The 25,127-nt window shown below is 46.9% G+C and overlaps 1 long non-coding RNA gene across 2 annotated transcripts in view; it reads left to right on the plus strand.

Annotated features, from left to right (window-relative positions):
- LOC139250520 (uncharacterized) overlaps nt 1-25,127 on the plus strand; it is a 44,791-nt gene that overhangs the window by 12,121 nt on the left and 7,543 nt on the right. Inside the window, exons 2-3 of one of the 2 annotated variants that reach the window (XR_011591317.1) lie at nt 1,723-1,799; nt 12,757-12,993. This is a non-coding gene — a long non-coding RNA (uncharacterized lncRNA). Of the gene's footprint in view, nt 1-1,722; nt 1,800-2,574; nt 3,462-12,756; nt 12,994-25,127 lie in introns of those variants that run through there. The other variant, XR_011591324.1, reaches the window with a different exon arrangement.

A 25,127-nucleotide genomic window follows, 5' to 3' on the forward strand; every position in this document is an offset into this window, starting at 1 on the left:
GCATAGTTCTATTATGCCTGGCATGGACAACCCTTTGCGCTAATTCTAGCTACGGAGAGAAATCTTTCTTTCCTTGGGCTGAGAAAAATCCATTCCCTAAACTGCTGATGATGACGGAGGCACCAACACCAGGCAGAATATAAATGCAGAGACCGACACGATTCAGATTCTAAAATCAATGACAGCAGTTACAGTCAGGTAGAGCAGCAATTGATTTTGTAGGCACCTAATATAATTGATCAGGGTTTAAATCAGCAATGTCGAAGCTTTTGCCTCCGAGGGCCACGCATAAAGTTTAATTGCACCTATCGTAAGTTGCGGGTAATCACAGGCCTTGGTATTTCGATGTAGGATCCGCCCACGAATGAGCAAACAGCACCAACAAAGAAAAAAGCTAATTTTGCAAACGCAATATTCAAACAGGGCCAATCTACGAATAAGAAATATCAACGCAAATGTTCCAGGGCTTCTGAGACGGGATTACCAAATTGTGACAACTGCCAACGGATTGCAGCTTGGACACCTAGTTTAAAACAATACTTTTAATCCAGATATAATGAAATCATCGTTCGATAATTACCATTAGAATTGCCATTATTTAGTGAGCATCTGAATTTGATACTGGTAAGTGTAAACAGAAGTAGGCCAGGTGGGAAAGACCCTAATAATTCTAATAATGTTATTAAGCAACGACAACTTGTATTTATACAGCACCTTTAACGTAGTGAAACATCCCAAGGCGCTTCACAGGAATATTCTGAGATTTAAAAATTTGACACCGAGCCGCATGAGAAATTAGAGCAGGTGACCAAAAGCTTGGTCAAAGAGATAGGTTTTAAGGAGCGTCTTGAAGGAGGAAAGAGAGGCGGAGAGGTTTAGGGAGGTAGTTCCAGAGCTTCGGGCCTAGGCAGCAGAAGGCACGGCCACTGATGGTTGAGCGATTATAATCAGGGATGCTCAGGAGGGCAGAATTAGAGGAGCGCAGACATCTCGGGGGGTTGTGAAGCTGGAGGAAATTATAGAGATAGGGAGGGTGAGGGCCATGGAGGGATTTGGAAACAAGGATGTGAATTTTGAAATCAAGGTGTTGCTTAACCGGGAGCCAATGTAGGTCAGTGAGCACAGGGAGTGATGGGTGAGCGGGACTTGGTGCGAGTTAAGACACGGGGCAGTGAGCACAGGGTGTGATGGGTGAGCGGGACTTGGTGCGAGTTAGGACACGGGGCAGCCGAGTTTTCGATCACCTCTAGTTTACGTAGGGTAGAATGTGGGAGGCAAGGCAAGAGTGTGTTGGAATAGTCAAGTCTAGAGGGAACAAAGGTATGGATGAAGGCTTCAGCAGCAGATGAGCTGAGGCAGGGACGGAGACGGGTGATATTACGGAGGTGGAAATAGACGGTCTTGGTTGAAAGCTCATTTCAGGGTCAAATATGATACCAAGGTTGCGAACAGTCTGGTTCAGCCTCAGACAGAAGTTGGGGAGAGGGATAGAGTCAGTGGCTAGAGAACAGAATTTGAGGTGGGGATGAAAACAATGGCTTCGGCCTTCCCAGTATTCAATTGGAGAAAACCTTTCTCAATATTAAAGACACTTGCACATAATACAACCAAGAATCTGCACTATAAGCCGGTTTTAAGAGGTCATATTTAGGATAAGATTAGAACTTGTGAACAGACATTAATGGACTAATAATCTACAAGGACAGACATGGTGTGTTCTAGGCACTGAGCCAAGCAGTCAAGAGATGAACTGAAGACAGTCTGAATACAGTAGACCAACAGAGAAGATATGAGAAAAGGTGAGGTACAAACCGTGGGAAAAGCAATGATAGAGCTGCGCAGATGCACTAAAGAGGATTACATAATTTAGAATGTGCTGCACATTAATTAAAAATAACCAGAATGTGTTGACATGTGATTATCATGCTAATTTGGGGCGGAGGAGCGGCCAAAGGTCGTGGCGGAGGTGCGACGAATGCGGGTATGGGGCCCAGAAGATACTGCGATATGTGTGCGCACTACGTCCGTGCAGCATAGCAGGTCTCCAGTCGTCCTGGTTAACCCTTGCCACTGGATAAAGGCCTAGCTCTGTCAAGCCTGTGTGGCGGCTGATGTGCGTTAAAAAAAATCCACGCACAGGTATCTTCCACCCCTTCAATTGGAGTTCAGGACTGGAACATCGGGTCCTTCATTGAAATATCTGTGAACTCTTGTGGAAGCAAGTCATCCTCGTTCGAGGGAGCACCTATGATGATGATGCTAGTAAGATGTTGCTAAAACTATAAATGATACTACACACAACAGTTCAGTGGGATTTGAACTTTTAGCTTCGACCAGCTTAAACAGATTAGAACTACACTTTTACAACTCTTCCTGATGAATCCTCATGTGAGTATCTGTCTCAGTCACAGTATGATCTGTCTGTACCAGTAATCCCACAGTCACTGCATTATCTCTCTATCCCAGTTATCTCATGGTCACTGTATGATCTGTCTGTACCAGTACTCTCATGATCACTGCATTATCTGTCTGTACCAGTAATCACATGGTCATGATATGATCTGTCTGTAACAGGCTTGGGCTGATAAATGGCAATCAACATTCGTACTACATAAGTGCTAGAGAATGACCATCTCCAACAAGAGAGAGTATAACCACCTCCCTTTGGCATTCAATGGCATTACCATCATCAAATCACCCACCATCAACATCCTGGGGGTCACCATTGACCAGAATTTAATTGGATCATAAATACCGTGGCAACAAGAGCGGGTCAGAGGCTGGGTATTCTGCGGCGAGTGTCTCACCTCCTGACTCCCCAAAACTTTCCACCATCTACAAGGCACAAGTCAGGAGTGTGATGGAATACTCTCCACTTGCCTGGATGAGTGCAGCTCCAACACTCAAGAAGCTCGACACCATCCAGGACAAAACAGCCCGCTTGATCGGCACCCCATCCACCACCTTCAACACTCACTCCCTCCACCACCGGTGCACCGTGGCTGCAGTGTGTATCATCTACAAGATCCACTGTAGCAACTCACCAACGCTTCTTCGAAAGTACCTCCCAAACCTGCGGCCTCTACCACCTAGAAGGACAAGGGCAGCAGGCGTACAGGAATACCACCACCTCCACGTTCCCCTCCAAGTCACACACCATCCTGACTTGGAAATAAATCGGCCGTTCCTTCATCGTCACTGGGCCAAAATCCTGGAACTCCCTCCCTAACAGCAGTGTGGGAGCACCTTCACCACACGGACTGCAGCGGTTCAAGGCGGTGGCTCACCACCACCTTCTCAAGGGCAATTGGGGATGGGCAATAAATGCCAACCTTGCCAGTGATGCCCACATTGAATGAATAAAAAGTAAATAATCTCATGGTCATTGTATAATCTGTGACAGTAATCTCACGGTCTCTATGTCGTGTTTTGTGAAATACAAATAAAAAGCATTAATCTAATGCCTCATTGTTTTCTACTTTTTGACCTTGTTTATCGGGATCTAGATATAGATAATCCTGTAAAAAACCAATGTATATTAAGCCTCTAAAGGAGCAAAAAGCATTTCAAAAGTACTTGGATGTGCACCTGCAAGGCTACTGACCAAGAGCTGGAAAGTGGGATTAGGCTGGATAGCTTTTTGTTGGCCGCTGAATGGCCTCCTTCTATGCTGTAAATTTCTATGATTCTAATAAATTAATTAAAATTAAAGTATGCAAACATTCTAAATAGTTTTGTAGAATACATTTACTAATGTGTGTAGCTGCATGAACGAGTCATATATTGCAATTTGTTTTAATATATTTTATCGCAGTTCTCATTTTAAATAGTGAAATCCAAAATCCAAATCTATAAATAATTGATTTTTAGTAGATCAGCCTAAATTCATCAGCCTGTACAGCTAATTATTTGGAGCACTGACTGCTTATATGTTTTGTGAGGCACTTTATTCATTTTTGCAAATGGAGCAGTATGATGACATAATCAGTGACTGACATCGTCACAACCCTGAACATGTCTGAAATTAAAAAATGAAAATGCTGGGAACACTCAGCAGGTCAGGCAGCATATGTGGAGAGAGAGGAAGAGAGTTAACATTTCTGGTCGATGACCTTTCATCTGTCCTGACAACTATTTTTGAACTTTGACCCCCCCCCCAATAAACCTCAACTTCAAAAACGAATGCTGCGGCAAATACAGTATAAGCGAAACTTGACATCCAACTTGGTAGATTTACAATGGGTTGTCATGCTCACACTCAGTTCTTCAGGTACCAGCACCTCATTAATTAGCATGGAAAGTATAGTGTGATTAACCGAGGCAACATTTTACGAGTCGATGTAAGAAAGCATGGAATTAGTTGACAAGGTTGTATTTAATGCCCATCCCTGAGAAGATGGTGCTGGACCTTCTTGAACTGCTGCAGTCCTTGATGTGTTGCAGTGGGTTGGACATTGGCCTTTCATCTCTGGGACCTTGGTTCAGTACTATTGACTTGGTTCAGTCCAGATTGACGTCTCCTCCATCTGCTAGGAGTGCGAATGAAATGTGCTTGGACAGACTTAAGCTAGTCCCCGGGTGGGCCTAAGGACCTCTTGCACCCAATAGCCAGTAATCTGGCACTAATTGATAATTTAATTCAGAAAGATGGTTGGTATGGGGAAAGTATGGGGAAAAACATGCAACATTACTGCAATAGGGAGTGCTCTTCTCGGCTTGTAACCCAGACCAATTGTAACCTCTAGACTTGACTATTCCAATGCACTCCGGCTGGCCTCCCAGATTCGAACTTACGTAAACTAGAGGTGATCCAGAATTTGGCTGCCTGTGTCCTAATTCGCACCAGTCCCGCTCACCCATCACCCCTGTACTCGCTGACCTACATTGGCTTCCGGTTAAGCAACGTCTCAATTTCAGAATTCTTCTCTGTATTTTCAACTCCCTCCATGGCCTCGCCCCTCCCTATCTCTGTAATCTCCTCCAGCCCCACAATCACCCCGAGATGTCTGCGCTCCTCTAATTCTACCCTCTTGAGCATCCCTGATTACAATCACTCAACCATTGGTGGCTGTGCCTTCTGTGGCCGAGGCCCCAAGCTCTGGAACTCCCTCCCTAAACCTCTCCGTCTCTCTACCCTCCTTCAAGACGCTCCTTAAAACATACCTCTTTGACCAAGCTTTTGGTCACCTACCCTAATTTCTCCAGTGTCAAATTTTGTGTCAAATAATACTCCTGTGAAGCGCCTTGGGACGTTCCACTACATTAAAAGTGCTATATAAATACAAGTTGTTGTTGTTGCCCAGGCTCCATAAGGAGTGCTCTAGGAGCCCCTGGTGCGCCTATGAGTCTCTTGCACCCAATAGCCAGTAATCTCAGTGATCGGTATGGGAAAATATGCTGCATTAGTGCAGAAGGGAGTGCTCTTCTCAGCTAGTATCTCAGACCAGTTTATGGAAATTGATTGCTATGATTAGTCAACAACTCTAGTATTATTGTATCATGCCATGATCAGGCTGGTAGAAGGCACATTAGATGGACCTTGGTCTTATTTCATTTGCAGTTACTATGTAGCTACTGAGGCATGTGGTGTGGAGTAGAAGGACCTTTTTTCCATGTCTAACCTGTGATAGACACGATGAGGGAATGCTTGAGGCTGACAGCAGGCACCTGAAAGGGAAAGTTCCATTCTCCAGCATTGTATCCTTTACCTGCTGAGCATATTTAAAAGAAAAAAACCAAGACATGGGATGAGAAACTTAATTGTCCAGTCAATCTTTTTACGAAAAATTCAGATGTTAATTTCAGCCATTATTGGACATATGGGCTAACATCGTGGGCCGTCTCGACCTGTGTGGGAACACCATCGCAGGTCGGGGCTATAAATAGAGCTGGAGTGCCAGGCCCTGGAACATCATGGGCCGTCTCGACCTGTGTGGGAACACCATCGCAGGTCGGGGCTATAAATAGAGCTGGAGTGCCGGGCCCTGGAACATCATGGGCCGTCTCGACCTGTGTGGGAACACCACCGCAGGTCGGAGCTATAAATAGAGCTGGAGTGCCGGGCCCTGGAACATCATGGGCCGTCTCGACCTGTGTGGGAACACCACCGCAGGTCGGAGCTATAAATAGAGCTGGAGCGCGGGCCCTGGAACATCACGGGCAGAGGTGCGGCGAATGAGGGTACGGGGCACAGAAGAAGCGAGGACCCAGGGGCAGCACGGGCCAGCCCACACTGCGATATGTGTGCGCACTAGGTCCATGCAGCAGAGCAGGTCTCCAGTCGTCCTGGTTAACCCTTGCCACTGGACCAAGACCTAGCTCTGTCAAGCCCGTGAGGTGGCTGGTGTGCAACGGTCACCCCACGTTAAAAAAATCCACGCACAGGCATCTTCCACCCCCTCAATTGGAGTTCAGGACCTGGAACATCGGGTCCTTCATTGAAATATCTGTGAACTCTTGTAGAAGCAAGTCATCCTTGTTCGAGGGACCGCCTATGATATTGGATATAATAGATGAAACTCAAGAATCTTCCTCATATTCTTGCCTAATTCAAAAAAATGTCGAGACCTTAAAGGTTAAAAGTTTGCTGTTATACGCAGGAAATTTCCTCGTGGGTTCTCCGGGTCAGCTACCATAACTTTGTCGGAAACACCTTTTTAACGAGTCTGTCCGGGGTCTGCAAAGTTTCCATCCATAACAACAACTTGCATTTATATAGAACTTTTAAAACATCCCAAGGCGCTTCACAAGAACATTTGTGCACAAGTCTGTGGAGTGGGACGAACCCATGGCTTTCTGACTCAGAGGCAAGAGTGCTGCAACTGAGCCAAGCCTGGCGCGTTATATATTCCCAGTCCTATTCCAATCTGTGATATTTATATCCTTGTTTTATTTCTCACTTACTACAAACAAATGTTTTCCTATCAGTGACGTGATGGAATAAAATGGGACTGTAATATTTATTAACTGTCACACAAAGACCAATACCTGGGGGGGGGTTTCAAGGCAAACACATATGGAGGTTATATACTCTATCTATAAAACTTGTTGCTTGCATTCACTTGCAAAGGGTGAATTTAAATTAGTATTTTTCTTTTTATGACCCACAAAAATCAATTCCAATTACTTTGTGAAATCGTTGCATCATAGAATTACATAGTATTTACGGCACAGAAACAGGCCATTCGGCCCAACTGACCCGTGCCAGTATTTATGCTCCACATGAGCCTCCTCCCACCTCTTTTCATCTAACCCCATCACCATATGTTTCTATTCCTTTCTCCCTCATGTACTTATCTAGCTTCTCCTTAAATGCATTTGTGCTATTCACCTCATGTGGTAGCAGGCTCCACATTCTGACCACTTTTTGGGTAAAGACGTTTCTCGTGAATTGCCAATTGGATTTATATCTATGGCCCCTAATTTTGGTCTTCCCCAACAACTTGCATTTATATAGCGCCTTGTAAAATGTTCCAAGGCGCTTCACAGGAGCAATTAACAAACGTAATTCGACATCGAGTCACATAAGGAGATATCAGGCCAAATGACCAAATGCTTGGTCGAAGAGGTAGGTTTTAAGGAGTGTCTTAAAGGTGGAGAGGTTTTAGGATGGAATTCTAGAGCTTAAGACCCAGACAGCTAAAGGCATGGCCATCAATGGTAGAGTGATTAAAAGTTCAGAATTGGAGGGGCAGAGATCTCGAAGGGTTGTCGGGCTGGAAGAGGTTACAGAGATAGAGAGGGAATTCCTCGGAGGCCATGGAAGGATTTGAAAATAAGGATGAGAATTTTAAAATCGAGGGGTTGTTGGAGCTGGAGCTCGTCACACTGGCTGTTGGTGCTGGGGCAGAGGGAGCACCTTTGCACTTGGCCCTGGACATAGAAACATAGAAAATAGGTACAGGAGTAGGCCATTCGGCCCTTCGGGTCTGCACCACCATTCAATAAGATCATGGCTGATCATTCCCTCAGTACTCCTTTCCTGCTTTCTCTCCATACCCCTTGATCCCCTTAGCTGTAAGGGCCATATCTAACTCCCTCTTGAATATATCCAATGAACTGGCATCAACAACTCTCTGCAGCAGGGAATTCCACAGGTTAACAACTCTCTGAGTGAAGAAGTTTCTCATCAGTCCTAAATGGCCTACCCTTTATCCTAAGACTGTGTCCCCTGGTTCTGGGCTACCCAAACATCGGGAACATTCTACCCGCATCTAACATGTCCCGTCCCGTCAGAATCTTATATGTTTCTATGAGATACCCTTTCATCCTTCGAGACTCCAATGTATAAAGGCCCAGTTGATCCAGCCTCTCCTCATATGTCAGTCCTGCCATCCCAGGAATCAGTCTGGTGAACCTTCGCTGCACTCCTTCAATAGCAAGAACGTCTTTCCTCAGATTAGGAGACCAAACTGAACACAATATTCCAGGTGAGGCCTCACCAAGGCCCTGTACAACTGCAGGATGACCTCCCTGCTCCTATACTCAAATCCCCTAGCTATGAAGGCCAACATACCATTTGCCTTCTTCACCGCTTGCTGTACCTGTATACCAACTTTCAATGACTGATGAACCATGACACCCAGCTCTTGTTGCACCTCCCTTTTCCTAATCAGCCGCCATTCAGATAATGTTCTGTCTTTGCGTTTTTGCTAAAAAATGGATAACCTCACATTTATCCACATTATACTGCATCTGCCACTTGTTTGCCCACTCACCTAACCTGTCCAAGCCACCCTGCAGCCTCCTAGCGTCCTCCTCACAGCTCACACCATCACCCAGTTTAGTGCCATTTGCAAACTTGGAGACATTACTCAATTCCTTCATCCAAATCATTGATATATATTGTAAAGAGCTGGGGTCCCAGCACTGAGCCCTGTGGCACTCCACTAGTCACTGCCTGCCATTCTGAAAAGGACCAGTTTTTCCCGACTCTCTGCTTCCTGTCTGCCAACCAGTTCTCTATCCACGTCAGTATATTACCCGCAATACCATGTGCTTTAATTTTGCACACCAATCTCTTGTGTGGGACCTTGTCAAAAGCCTTTTGAAAGTCCAAATACACCACATCCACTGGTTCTCCCTTGTCCACTAGTTACATCCTCAAAAAATTCCAGAAGATTTGTCAAGCATGATTTCCCTTTCATAAATCCATGCTGACTTGGACCGATCTGGTCACTGCTTTCCAAATGCGCTGCTATTTCATCTTTAATAATTGATTCCAACATTTTCCCCACTACTGGTCTATAATTACCCGCTTTCTCGCTCCCTCCCTTTTTAAATTAGCTACCCTCCAGTCCATCGGAACTGATCCAGAGTCAATAGACTGTTGGAAAATGATCACCAATGCATCCACTATTTAGAGGGCCACTTCCTTAAGTACTCTGGGATGCAGACTATCAGGCCCCGGGGATTTATCGGCCTTCAATCCCATCAATTTCCCTAATACAATTTCCTGCCTAATAAAGGATATCCTTCAGTTTCTCCTTCTCACTAGACCCTCGGTCTCCTAGTACTTCCGGAAGTTTATTTGTGCCTTCCTTCATGAAGACAGAACCAAAGTATTTGTTCAGTTGGTCTGCCATTTCTTTGTTCCCCATTATAAATTCACCTGAATCCGACTGCAAGGGACCTATGTTTGTCTTCACTAATCTTTTTCTCTTCACATTCTATAGAAGCTTTTGCAGTCAGTTTTTATGTTTCCGGCAAGCTTCTTCTCGTACTCTATTTCCCCCCTCTTAATTAAACCCTTTGTCCTCCTCTGCTGAATTCTAAATTTGTCCCAGTTCTCAGGTTTGTTGCTTTTTCTGGCCAATTTATATGCCTCTTCCTTGGATTTAACACTATCCTTCATTTCCCTTGTTAGCCACGGTTGAGCCACCTTCCCCATTTTATTTTTACTCCAGACAGGGATGTACAATTGCTGAAGTTCATCCACGTGATCTTTAAATGTTTGCCATTGCCTATCCACCGTCAACCCTTTAAGTATCATTTGCCAGTCTATTCTAGCCAATTCACGGCTCAAACCATCGAGGTTACCTTTCCTTAAGTTCAGGACCCTAGTTTCTTAATTAACTGTCACTCTCCATCTTAATAAAGAATTCTACCATATTATGGTCACTTCTCCCCAAGGGGCCTCACACAACAAGATTGCTAATTAGTCCTTTCTCATTACACATCATCCAGTCAAAGATGGCCAGCCCTCTATAGTTGGTTCCTCGACATATTGGTCTAGAAATCCATCCCTAATACACTCCAGGAAATTCTCCTCCACCGCATTGCTACCAGTTTGATTAGCCCAATCTATATGTAGATTAAAGTCACCCATGATAACTGCTGTACCTTTATTGCATGCATCCCTAATTTCTTGTTTGATGCTGTCCCCAACCTTACTACTACTGTTTGGTGGTCTGTACACAACTCCCACTAGCGTCTTCTACCCCTTGGTATTTTGTAGCTCCACCCATACCGATTCCACATCATCCATGCTGATGTCCTTTCTTACTATTGCATTAATTTCCTTTTTAACCAGCAATGCCACCCCGCCTCCTTTTCTTTTCTGTCTGTCCTTCCTAAATGTTGAATACCCCTGGATGTTGAGTTCCCAGCCTTGGTCACCCTGGAGCCATGTCTCCGTGATGCCAATTACATCTTACCCGTTAACTGCTATCTGCGCAGTTAATTCATCCACCTTATTCCGAATACTCCTTGCATTGAGGCACTGAGCCTTCAGGCTTGTCTTTCAAACACACTTTGACTCTTTAGAATTTTGCTGTAATGTGGCCCTTTTTGCTTTAGGTTTATCTGCCCTCCACTTTTACTTTTCTTCTTTCTATCTTTTGCTTCTAACCCCATTCTACTTCCCTCTGTCTCCCTGCATAGGTTCCCATCCCCCTGCCATATTAGTTTAACTCCTCCCCAACGTGGATCATTTCCCATACCTCGGGAGCCTCTTATCAACAAGAGTAGACATTGACGACGAGATTCAACATCGCCTCCAGTGCGCCAGTGCAGCCTTCGGCCGCGTGAGGAAAAGAGTGTTTGAAGACCAGGCCCTCAAATCTGCCACCAAGCTCATGGTCTACAGGGCTGTAGTAATACCCGCCCTCCTGTATGGCTCAGACACATGGACCATGTACAGTAGACACCTCAAGTTGCTGGAGAAATAGCACCAACGATGTCTCTGAAAGATCCTACAAATCCCCTGGGAGGACAGACGCACCAATGTTAGCGTCCTCGACCAGGCCAATATTCCCAGCATCGAAGCACTAACCACACTTGATCAGCTCCGCTGGGCAGGCCACATTGTTTGCATGCTAGACATGTGACTCCCAAAGCAAGCGCTCTACTCGGAACTCCTTCACGTCAAACGAGCCAAAGGTGGGCAGAGGAAACGTTACAAGGACACCCTCAAAGCCTCCCTGATAAAGTGCAACATCCCCACCGACACCTAGGAGTCCCTGGCCAAAGACCACCTCGAGTCTCGTCGCCGAGAGCATGCAGAAATCAAGCGCAGGCAGCGGAAGGAGCGTGCGGCAAACCTGTCCCACCCACCCCTTCCCTCAACCACTGTCTGTCCCACCTGTGACAGAGACTGTGGTTCCTGTATTGGACTGTTCAGCCACCTAAGAACTCATTTTTAGAGTGGAAGCAAGTCTTCCTGGATTGCGAGGGACTGCCTATGATGATGATGCACTTTGCACAAAGTATTCCTGGATATTGTGGGGGTGGGGGTCTTAACTCCCTGGTATAAGTTTTGTTTGGTGGGGGGGGGGTGTTAAAACTGATTGATGGGGAGAGAGAGAGAAGGGGTGGTATAACAGTCAACATCCATTCAGGAGCTGGACTGCATAGTGAACACAGGAAACAAAATTATAATTTGCCAAGCTTATCCCATTAGTTCTATTAACATTTGTAATTTAACCTTTAGCAACGAGGCACTTATGGTTGAAGTGATTCCGATTGATGAGATAATCTTCCTAATTGAAAGCCCAAAGGAAGAGAGTCGAGCCATTGGAGGAAGTTGGTCAAGTCCTGGGGCAGAATGAAGTGGCGAGGCGCGGCCATGTGCAGGCGCGCGTCCGTCTCCATGGCAGCGGCTGCACAGTGAATCCGACACAATCTCACAATGAGAAGCAGGGCTTGTAACAGGATACACACAGACAGTGAGGGACACAGAGGCTCACTGAGATAGTGAGGGACACAGAGGCTCACTGAGACACACCGAGGGGCAGACAGGCTCACAGCGACAGAGGCACAGACAGACTGAGAGAGAGACAGACAGACAGGGTTACTGAGACAGAGACACAGTCTCACAGCGACAGAGAGGGACAGACAGACAGACTCACAAAGAGAGACAGAGGCTCACAAAGACAGGCACACTGAGGGGCAAAGAGACCCAGAGACACAGTCACAGACAGACAAGCAGACTGAGAGACATTGAGACACAGGTACACAGAAATACATTTACAGAGTTACACTGAGACACACACAGAGATACATTTCGACACAAATACATTTAGAAACAAGGAGCAAACTATGTGGCAGCTTTAAGGTGGTCTAGTGGGACAGAAGGAAAGAGTCCGGAGCAAACACCTTTTCTGCACTCGTCGACCCCACTCCGCGGGAACAAGAAGGAAAGAACAATGTAGCGTATTAAAACTCTTCGCCTGATCGTTTTGCAAAAGTTTGATCGATAATTGTTTGACTGGAGGACGTGGACGTTGCATTATGATTTCTCTCTCTGTCTCTCCCCAGTGGCTTTCAGTGAGAGCGGACCTTGCTGATGCGAGGTGTTCGAGCTGTACCGGTCCCGGTGAGTTCGGTTCCGAGGTGTTGGGCTCCGGGTTCCCTCGCCCTGTGTCTCTGGAGAGATGTATGACCGAGCTCCGCGGGACACCATCTTCGCCTCGGCTCTCGGCAGCACAGGACCCAACGTGGGGCCAGCCTCCTACGATGCCAGAAGCAACAAGCAGTCTGACTACAAAGAATTCGGTAAGGACACCAACAGTTTAAAAAAAAAAGCAATGTTGTATTGTGCCCTTCTTGTCACGCAGAGTCAGCATGGTTTTATGAAAGGGAAATCATGTTTGACAAATTTGCTGGAGTTTTTTGAGGATGTAACGAGCAGGGTGGATAAGGGGGAACCAGTGAATGTGGCGTATTTGGATTTCCAGAAGGCATTCGATAAGGTGCCACATAAAAGGTTACTGCACAAGATAAAAGTTCACAGGGTTGGGGATAATATATTAGCATGGATAGAGGATTGGCTAACTAACAGAAAACAGAGAGTCGAGATAACTGGGTCATTTTCCGGTTGGCAACCAGTGACTAGTGGGGTGCCGCAGGGATCGGTACTGGAACCTCAACTATTTACAATCTATATTAATGACTTGGAAGAAGCGACTGAGTGTAATGTAGCCAAGTTTGCTGATGATACAAAGATGGGTGGAAAGCAAATTGTGAGGAGGACACAAAAAAATCTGCAAAGCGGTATAGACAGGCTAAGTGAGTGGGCAAAAATTTGGCAGATGGAGTATAATGTGGGAAAATGTGAAGTTATCCACTTTAGCAGAAAAAAATAAGCAAATTATAATTTAAATGGAGAAAAAATAGAAGCAAATTATAATTTAAATGGAGAAAAATTGCAAAGTGCTGCAGTACAGAAGGACCTGAGGGTCCTTGTGCATGAAACATAAAAAGTTAGTATTGTGTATCTGTAAAGCATGCACTCCCATATTCCGCCTCCAAGGAGCGCATCCCAAGTCCCAAGGGATCCCAGCATCCTTTGGGAGCACTGTATATAAGCCGGCCCCTAAGGCCTGTTCCTCACTCTGGAGTGTCTAAATAAAGACTGAGGTCACTGTTACTTTAACCTCCGTGTGCAGTCTCATCTGTGTTAGGAACACAATAACTGGCGACGAGTATAGGAATCCAACGCAAAGATGCAGCAAACTGTGGGCATCCTGGAGAAGTTTTCAGAGGGTGAGGACTGGGAAGCCTATGTCAAACGGCTAGACCAGTACTTTGTAGCCAAGGAGCTGGACGGAGAAGGAAGCGCTGCAAAAAGGAGAGTGGTCCTCCTCACGGTCTGCGGGGCACTGACCTACAGCCTCATGAAGAATCTTCTGGCTCCGGTGAAACCCACAGATAAGTTGTATGAGGAGCTGTGTACACTGGTACGGGAGCATCTTAACCCGAGGGAGAGCGTGCTGATGGCGAGGTATCGGTTCTACACATGCCAGCGATCTGAAGGTCAGGAAGTGGCGAACTACGTCGCCGAGCTAAGGCGACTTGCAGGACAATGTGAGTTTGATGGCTACCTGAAGCAGATGTTCAGAGACTTTTTTGTACTGGGCATTGGCCACGAGACCATCCTACGAAAACTTTTGACTGTAGAGACACCGACCCTCAGTAAGGCCATTGCGATAGCACAGGTGTTTATGTCCACCAGTGATAACACAAACAAATCTCTCAGCACACATGTGCTAGCAATGTTCATAAAATAACTGGAACTGTGTTTGCAAGCAGAAATGTACAGGGCAGAAACCAAATGTCTGCAACTGCCAGCAGGCCTCAGGTGACCCAGATGACAAAGAGTCCGCAACAAAGGATGAAAGGATGAATTCACACCTTATTGGTGTTGTGGAGGCTTCCATTCAGCCTATTCATGCCGCTTCAAAGGGTATGCTTGCAAGAGCTGTGGAACAATGGGCACCTCCAATGAGGTTGCAGACGAGCTGCAAATTCCACAAAACCAGCTAACCAACATGTGGCAGAGGAAGATCGGTTTATGGTGGATCAAAGCAACTTCGAGCCTCAGATGTGTGCACCCCTGAAGTACATGGGGTGCACACATTTTTGACGAAATGTCCACCTATAATGCTAAATGTAAAATTGAATGGCTTACCCGTAGCCGTGGAATTGGAAACTCATCACTGTCCTGGGCAGCGCCATGGTCAAGGTCACCTACGAGGGCACGGTGCATGAACTGCCACTCTGGATTGTCCTGGGCGATGGCTCCACTCTGACTTAGAGTCCTGTGTACGGCAATGCCGCGTGTGTGCTCAGTTGGGCAACGCGCCCAGAGAGGCACCACTAAGTTTGTGGTCCTGGCCCTCCAGAACATGGTCGGGGATCCATGTCGACTATGCGGGCCCGTTTCTCGGTAGAATGTTCCTGGTGGTGGTGGATGCTTTTTCCAAATGGATTGAATGTGAAATAATGTCGGGAAGCACCGCCATCGCCACCATTGAAAGCCTGAGGGCCATGTTTGCCACCCACGGCCTGCCTGACATACTGGTCAGTGACAAAGGGCCATGTTTCACCAGTACCGACTTTAAAGAATTCATGACCCGCAATGGGATCAAACATGTCACCTCGGCCCCTTTTAAACCAGCCTCCAATGGGCAGGCAGAGCGGGCAGTACAAACAATCAAACAGAGCCTTAAACGAGTCACAGAAGGCTCACTTCAAACCCGCCTGTCCCGAGTACTGCTCAGCTACCACATGAGACCTCACTCACTCACAGGGGTGTCCCCGGCTGAGCTACTCATGAAAAAGACACTTAAAACCAGACTCTCGCTGGTCCACTCCAACCTGCATTATCAAGTAGAGAACAGGTGGCAGCAACAAAATGTAAACTATGGTCGTGCCACTGTGTCACAGGAAATTGATCTGAATGACCCTGTGTATGTGCTAAACTATGGACATGGTCCCAAGTGGACCGTGGGCACGGTGATAGCTAAAGAAGGGAATAGGGTGTTTGTAGTCAAACTAGACAATGGACAAATTTGCAGAAAGCACCTGGATCAAATGAGGCTGCGGTTCACAGACTGCCCTGAACAACCCACAGCAGACACCACATTTTTCGAGCCCACAACACACACCCAAAGGATCAACGACACCACCCCAGACCAGAAAATTGTACCCATCATGCCCAACAGCTCTGCAAGGCCAGCAGCCCTGCAGGGCCAACAACACGCCAGCCCAGCGAGGGCACAGCCAACACACCAGGACAGACACTTGTACCAAGGCGGTCCACCAGGGAAAGAAAGGCTTCTAACCGTCTCACCTTGTAAATAGTTTTCACTTTGACTTTGGGGGGGAGTGATGTTGTGTATCTGTAAAGCATGCACTCCCATGTTCCGCCACCAGGGAGCGCATCCCCTGACGTCCCAAGGGATCCCAGCATCCCTTGGAAGCACTGTATATAAGCCGGCCCCTAAGGCCTGTTCCTCACGCTGGAGTGTCTTAATAAAGATTGAAGTCACTGTTACTTTAACCTCCCTGTGTGCAGTCTCATCTGTGTTAGGAACACAATAGTTAGTATGCAGGTACAGCAAGTAATCAGAAAGGCAAATGGAATGTTGGCCTTTATTGCAAGGGGGATGGAGTATAAAAGCAGAGAAGTCCTGCTACAACTGTACAGGGTATTGGTAAGGCCACACCTGGAGTACTGTGAACAGTTTTGGTCTCCGTATTTAAGGAAGGATATACTTGCATTGGAGGCTGTTCAGAGATGGTTCACTAGGTTGATTCCAGAGATGAGGACGTTGACTTATGAGGATAGGTTGAGTAGGTTGGGCCTATACACATTGGAGTTCAGAAGAATGAGAGATTATCTTATTGAAACTTATAAGATAATGAGGGGGCTCGACAAGGTGAAAAGAGAGAGAGAGCGAGAGAGAGAGAGAGAGAGATGTTACATAAGAACATAAGAATTAGGAGCAGGAGTCGGCCATTTGGCCCCTCGAGCCTGCTCTGCCATTCAATAGGATCATGGCTGATCTGATCATGGACTCAGCTCCATTTCCATGCCCGCTCCCCATAACCCTTCACTCCCTTATCGCTCAAAAATCTGTCTATCTCCACCTTAAATATATTCAATGAGGATGCAGAGAGGATGTTTCCATTCATAGGGGATACTAAAACTAGGGGACAGTCTCAGAATAAAGGGCCGTCCATTTCAAACTGAGATGAGGAATTTCTTCTCTCAGAGGATTGTAAATCTGTGAAATTCTCTGATCCAGAGAGCTATTGAAGCTGGGTCATTGAATATATTTAAGGTGGAGATAGACAGATTTTTGAGCGATAAGGGAGTGAAGGGTTATGAGGAGCGGGCGGGAAGTGGAGCTGAGTCCATGATCAGATCAGCCATGATCCTATTGAATGGCAGAGCAGGCTCGAGGGGCCAAATGGCCGACTCCTGCTCCTAATTCTTATGTTCTTATGTAACCTCTCTCTCTCTCTCTCTCTCTCTCTCTCTCTCTCTCTCTCTCTCTCTCTCTCTCTTTCACTGTCACAAGTCAACATTGACAACTGGAAAAGTGCGTAGCGAGGCAGAGGGCGGGTTAACAGCCCAGGGATGCAAGCGGTTGCGGAAGGGTCGCTGGGATCACATGGGCCCGGTCCTCCAATCACAAAGCAGAATTGCATTTTAATCATTTCTGAATTGAATCCCCTAATGAGATGTAATGGAATCCCCAAATCTGATCTGATTACGCTTTAAATTCCAATGCTGTAAATTGTAATGAGCTTCATTCTAACAACCTACGTAAATTTTTTTGATAATTTTCAACATTATTAAAACTCTAATCCGGGCCCAATATTTGCAGAAACTTATTTGTTTCAGTATAATTTCCAATACGAGAATGTTTCAATCATGCCTGGGGAAAAAAAAAATCTCCTTACATTGATGCAAACAGGCCCTCCACCTGTTTGCATCAACCCTAACATTTCCATGCGCAGTTGTTGGTGGACAAATTGCCCAACATTGTGCCAGCAACTGCTTTCTTGTGGCCCATGCAGATGTACGTTGACAGACCACAAGTTCCAGATTTTGCGCGTCTGTCTGTCACACGGATACCAGTATTTGGGAGCGTGTTTCACCTTTCGTGTTGATTTCAGTAATTGATGGCTGGTGCCAACAGCAATAAAAAAAAGAAGCAAGTGTCCCCCTTTCAAAAAAGGGGCACAAGCAATAAATTAAACCGAATTTAAATGAATCTTAACAAATCAAATCACACTTGTGTTTCTGGAAGCGATGAAGCACTCCAGTTCCTCTGGTGTCCATTTGTCACGGAAGGCCCCAAGCGGAGGCAGACACCTCGTGCTCCATCTACAGAGACACCTGGGCGTGGACTTAACCGCGGAAGAGAGGCAGGCAATCGGGCTGACCGATCCTACTCGACTGCCCGACTGCCCGAACCTGTTACTGGCCACCTTGGGCAGGCCCAGGAGCGTACCAACGAGACGGTCCTACGATCTGCCTGCTTTCCCCGCCCCCATTCCCCACCTCCACCCTACCCACCCACCCCTCCAACCCTGCACCAGGTGGCTAAGGATCAGGAACATGGGACTGAAATGCAACCAAAAATTGAGGAGCGGCCCCTTCAAAAATTGGAAGTGGGGCTGCAACCTCTTGGAAGCGTGTCACAAGGCATGAAACACACAGAGGATTTTATAAATGAAAACAATAATGCAAATACTGGAAATGGGCCATAGGTTTAAAGACATTGGTACAAGGATTAGAGGTGAGTTGAGAAGAACTTTCTTCACCCAGAGGGTGGTGGGCGTCTGGAACTCACTGCCTGAAAGGGTGGTAGAGGCAGAAACCCTCACCACATTTAAAAGGTAATTGGATGTGCACTTGAAGTGCCGTAACCTACAGGGCTACAGACCGAGAGCTGGAAAGTGGGTTTCGGCTGGATAGCTCTTTGTCGGCCGGCGCGGACACAATGGGCCGAATGGCCTCCTTCTGTGCCATAAATTTCTATGATTCTATGAAAATATTAATTGGTGGAAATACACAGCTGCAGAAGTTCATGTTGTGGGTGTCAGAACTTATAATGTGCGGATGAGATGGTACATACAAATCACAACGTTAACATGCAGGTACAGCAAGCAATTAAGAATGCACATGGTATGTTGGCCTTTATTACAAGATAATTTAAGTATAAGAATAAAGATGTCTTACTGCATTTATATAGAACTCTGGTGAGACCACACCTGGAGTATTGTGAAGAGGCGAGGGCCCAGGGGCAGCACGGGCCCAGCCCACACTGCGATATGTGCGCGCACTAGGTCAGTGCAGCAGAGCAGGTCTCCAGTCGTCCTGGTTCAACCCTTGCCAATGGATAAAGGCCTCGCTCTGTCGAGCCCGTGTGGTGGCTGGTGTGCAACGGTCACCACGCGTTAAAAAAATCCACGCACAGGCATCTCCCACCCCCTCAATTGGAGTTCAGGACTGGAACATTGGGTCCTTCATTGAAACATCTGTGAACTCTAGTGGAAGCAAGTCATCCTTGTTCGAGGGACCGCTCATGATGATGATTGTGTACAGTTTTGGTCTCCTCACCTAAGGAAGGATATACTTGTCATTGAGGGAGTGCAACAAAGGTTCACCAGACTGATTCCTGGGTTGGAAAGATTATCCAAGAGGTGAGATTGAGCAGACTTGGCCTATATTCTCCAGAATTTAGAAGAATGAGAGGTGACCTTATTGAAACATACAAAATTCTCACAGGGCTTTACAGGGTAGATGCAGGGAGGATGTTTCCCCTGACTTGGAAATATATCGGCCGTTCCTTCATCGTCGCTGGGTCAAAATCATGGAACTCCCTCCCTAACAGCACTGTGGGAGCACCTTCACCACACGGACTGCAGCGGTTCAAGAAGGCGGCTCACCACCACCTTCTCAAGGGGCAATTAGGGATGGGCAATAAATGTTGGCCTGGCCAGTGACGCCCACACCCTAGGAATGAATTAAAAAAATGTTATTTTTGCTAGCCAAGGACTATAGACGTTCACAGCACAGGAGGAGCCCATTGTATCTGTGCCGGCACTATTTACTGCAGCAACTCCAAGCTCATCCTCCTGTTCCACTCTCTCCTCATAAGAACGTAAGAAATAGGAGCAGGAGTCAGCCATATGTCCCCTCGAGCCTGCTCTGTCATTCAGTAAGATCATGGCTGATCTGATCTTGGCCTCAACTCCACTTTCCTGCCCGTTCCCCATAACCCTTGACCCTATCGTTCAAGAATGTATCAATCTCAGCCTTGAATATATTCAACTTCCACAGCTCTCTGGGGTGGAGAATTCCAAAGATTCACCACCCTCATTGCTCTATATCTTCCTCTGCTTGCTTCAAACGCTTATGCAATTTTACTTTAAAGATGCACTAGTCTGTGACTCAACCACTACCTGTGTATTTCAATACTCTTACAAACGCTTTGTGTAAATACATTTCTTCTACCCTCTCTGATCATTCTCTTAGTGACAATTTTAAATTGAATTTTAAATTCTATTGCACCAGAGGAAATAGTCTTACTCTATTCACTATCAAAACCCTTCATCATTTTAAAAATCTTTGTTAATTCTCGTCTTTGACAAAGCAATTGGTCACTTGCCCTAATATCTCCTTATGCAGCTCGGTGTCAAATATTGTTTGATAATTGCTCCAGTGACGCTTCATTCACTATGTTAAAGGCGCTATATAAATGCAAGTTTTTGTTGTTGTTGTTAGGCCTCTTTGCTTCAGGAGATGTTGTAGCTGTAACTCAAATATCTCCTCATCACTAATGTTTCTGCTAATTTATTTTTTGGTGCGCGGTCCCTTTAAGTTTGCAACGACCGCCCATGCGCGGGATCTTTTCCAGCGACAGCAGCAGGTGAACGGCCTGCGTGGGACCTCCTGATCAGTGCACGGCCACGCACCTGTGGGGGAACATTGCTCATCACTCTAGTTTCCCATCGTGGGCATCACCCTGCTGAATCCACGTCAAACATTATTGGGATGAGAAATTCGGCTGCTTTGCGTCTCCCGTTAGCGCCTGCGGGGGGTGGGGGAGGGGGGGGGCGGTAACGGGGCGCTAAGGGGTTACCGGCGGTACACGGCGAATCCATCCACGCCTGCGAGCTTCCCTGGCGATTTTGCACCGGCGCTAACGCTTACCGCCTCGCTCTCTTGTGTAGATCGTCCGGTGCACAGCGCCCCGTTACCGCCCCGGATGTGATCTTCACTCCCGCCCCCCCCACCTGCAGCATCGCCGAGCGTCCAACGGCAGCTGCAGGAGGCGATGTCACCTCGGCCGGCCACTCGGGGAGGGGGGGGGGGGGGGGAGCGATAATCAAAGGCGGTGGGGGTCAGCGAGGGCAAACTTTATTCCTCGTGCAAGCTGAATGATTCCGACGGCTCACGGCTGCACGATGCCTCAGCACCCCCACCCCCCCGCCACTCTCTGACAGCGTTTGGGGCTTTACTGGAAGTCGCGCAGGTCCCGTGGCCCGTCAGAAGCGAGAAGAAGAACGCTGCAAACCAGCATTGGCCCTTCCCTGTAAGCGAGGAGGGAGCCTCTGATGCCAGCAGCACTGCGCGGAACATTGTTCAGTGCTCTGCCGCTCCCGCCCCTCTCACACACTTTAGCGCTCTAAGAGAAGTGGTTAGCGCTTGATTTAGCACTCCACTTCCCTCTTGGAGCGCTAAAGCTGAACTTCCCATGATGAACAAAGACTACTTTTCTCACCTTTCAAAAGTTATCGCCCCTAACAGGGCGCAACAGTATTTCTAGCCCGAATGCTTTAATGTTCATTTTGAAATCATCATCATCGTAGGCAGTCCCTCGGAATCGAGGAAGACTTGCTTCCACTCTAAAAGCGAGTTCTCAGGTGACTGAACAGTCCAATACGGGAATTACAGTCTCTTGTCACAGGTGGGACAGACAGTGGTTGAAGGAAAGGGTGGGTGGGGAGTCTGGTTTGCCGCACGCTCCTTCCGCTGCCTGCGCTTGTTTTCTGCATTCTCTCGGTGACGAGACTCGAGGTGCTCGGCGCCCTCCCGGATGCTCTTCCTCCACTTAGGGCGGTCTTTGGCCAGGGACTCCCAGGTGTCGGTGGGGATGTCGCACTTTTTCAGGGAGGCTTTGAAGGTGTCCTTGAAATGTTTCCTCTGCCCACCTGGGGCTCGCTTGCCGTGTAGGAGTTCTGAGTAGAGCGCTTGCTTTGGAAGTCTTGTGTCAGGCATGTGAACAGGTAGGGCACCCAAAGCTGTAGACACTTTACTCTGACTGTGGCCTCACCAATATTTTTCCAACACTTCAACATCATCATAGGCAGGTCCCTCGAAATTGAGGAAGACTCGTGTTATGTCTGTAATGCACTTATGAATGATTCCACGAGGCAATGTGTTGTATTCAAACTGTAGTCACCGTGGTCCTTTATTCGTGACTCCAGAGTGAGGCACAAGCATGGTGGGCAGCCTTTTATACTGGGCCCTGCACACCTATGCAGGTGACCCTCAGGTCTCCCACCGCAGTGCCCTCTGGTGGACAGCCTCTGCCACAGGGGCAGGAGACCCTGGATTCCACCAGTTGCACCCTCTAGTGGTGCCAGCATAGTATATACACAGTGTAAACCTTATTGACAGTACATCAGGCAACATGTCTCCATCTTATGCAATTATACAGTGACGACACAGAGAGTATATCTATAGTCTGCATATATAACAACTTGCTTCCACTCTAAAAGTGAGTTCTCGGGTGGCTGTATAGTCCAGTACCGGAATTACAGTCTCTGTCACAGGTTGGGTGCACTTCCGCCAATTTGGGCGGTCTTGGGCCAAGGATTCCCAGATACCAGTAGGGATGTTGCACTTCATCAAGGAGGCTTGTTTTTAATCTAGTGCCTTTAGTATAGTAAAACATCCCAAGGTGGTTCAGAGGAGCCAGCAGGAGGTGACCAAAAGCTTGGTCAAAGAGGTAGGTTTTAAAGGAGGAGGTTTATATCTTGGAAGGTTGTGGGGCTGGAGGAGGTTACAGAGATAGGGAGGGGCGAATCCCTGGAGGCATTTGAAAACAAGGTTGAGAATTTTAAATTTATTATTACCTCTTTACTCTTTTAATCTGTTCCCTGATTTATAAAACACAAAAATGTTGTTGGCCTTTATTATGGTTTTATCTACCTGTAATTCTACTTTTGGGTAATTATATATTTGTACTCCTAGGGGTCTGTCTCTCTGCTTGTCCACGTCTCTCAGCATCTTTCCATTCAGAACATTCTCCCATCATTAGTTTTCCTCCCAAAATATACAACCTCAGACTTCAAATTACATCCGCCACCAGTATCCCCATCCCACCGATCTTGCCTATATCTTCCTGCAGTCTTTTACAGTTCTACTCACAATTCGTTCGGGGTCTGGAAGAGGCGAGGGCCCAGGGGCAGCACGGGCCAGTCCACACTGCGATATGTGTGAGCACTAGGTCCGTGCAGCAGAGCTGGTCTCCAGTCGTCCTGGTTAATTCTTGCCACTGGACCAAGACCTCGCTCTGTCAAGCCCGTGTGGTGGCTGGTGTGCAACGGTCACCCCACGTTAAAAAAAATCCACGCACAGGCATCTTCCATCCTTCATTCAACATGTAGTTAGGGATCTGGAATATCAGGTCCTTCATTGAAACACCTGTGAACTCATCCCTTTTTGGCGTGGAAGCAAGTCATCCTCGATACGAGGGACCGCCTAAGAAGGAGAAGACGTCTCACAATCTCCCCAATCCCACTTAGTTTTGGTTTGTTCGTAACTGTTGGGATTTTACTCCCTATGTCTGAGCTGAAATCATCTATCTATATACTGAGAGCAAAACTGGACCCAGCAAAGACACCGGAGTAATGTCATTTCCAAACCATCTTCAATTCAGTAACCCTGGACAATATTTGTCCCCAATCAACATAACCAAAACTGTTTATCCGGTCATTATCACATTGCTGTTTGTGGGAGCTTGCTGTGCGCAAATTGGCTGCCGCGTTTCCCACATTACAACAGTGACCACATTCCAAAAGTACTTCATTGGCTGTAAAATGCTTTGGGACGTCTGGTGGTTGTGAAAGGTGCTATAGAAATGCAAGTCTTTTTTTTCCACTTTCTATCCCTGCTGATACCTTTTCTTTTATAGGATATGCCTGGATTTTTCTAACAAGCCCTCTTGTGACTCCCTTTATCAAATGTCTTCTGAAAATCCGCATACTCTGCATCATATTGCATTTCTTTTATCCTTCCAATCGGTCAATTCTTCACAAAACGTTAAATTTGTTATAACACGACTTGCTTTTTACAGAACTGTGCTGGCTGTCCTTGGTTAACCCGCGCATCTCAAAATGCTCACTAATTGTACCGCAAATTATAGATTCTTAAACGGGTGTCAGTTCTAGAGAATTGAACACTTACTCAGTTGCAGGGTAATGCACTCACAGATCATCATCCTTTTGTTTTGTGAGTGATGTGCCTCCTACGCTGTCTCTCCACACCCACTCCCGCTCTTTCCCCTGCTGAGTTATGAGCCAGCAGACAGAAAATGCTGAAACTTCCAGTGGGACATGAAAAGTCCCCCCCCCCCGAAGCGAATCACTTTTATCAGTGCTGTGCCAGCGTAGAGGTCCAGTTTTGGTGCATACGCCCCATGGCACCCAGCTCGACCTCTGCACCACCAACTTTGATTCCACAAATGTCGCTGTGCTGCCGGAGTACCAGTCTGATGTCATGTCGTAAATGAGCCAGAACTATCTTCAGCTCAGCACCGAGACTCCAGCTGAAGCCATACTTTTCTGCTCGTGCTACGAACCCCTCAGTGGCTCAGTGGGTAGCACACTCACCTCTGAGTCAGAAGGTTGTGGGTTCAAGTCCCACTCCAGGGACTTGAACATATAAATCTAGGCCGACACACCAGTGCAGTGCTGAGGGAGCGCCGCATTGTTGGAGGTGCCGTCTTTCGGATGAGATGTTAAACCAAGGCCCCGTCTACTCTTTCAAGTGGACGTTACAGATCCCAGGGCATTATTTCGAAGAAGAGCGGGGGAGATATCCCCGGTGTCTATATTTATCCCTGAATCAACAAAACAAAAACAGATGATCTGGTCATTATCACATTGCTGGGTGAGGGAGCTTGCTGTGCACAAATTGGCTGCTGCGATTCCCACATTACAACAGTGACTACACTCCAGAAGTACTTTATTGGCGGTAAAGCGCATTGGTCATGAAAGGCAAGTTTTTCCGTTTGGGTCTCGAGCTGTAAATTACCGTGCGATTTTTTTTTTGTCATATTAAAGGAACTATACAAATATTAAGTGGTAACAGGTTGAAA

The sequence above is a fragment of the Pristiophorus japonicus genome, chromosome 2, assembly GCF_044704955.1.
Source record: "Pristiophorus japonicus isolate sPriJap1 chromosome 2, sPriJap1.hap1, whole genome shotgun sequence".
Lineage (NCBI taxonomy): Eukaryota > Metazoa > Chordata > Chondrichthyes > Pristiophoridae > Pristiophorus > Pristiophorus japonicus.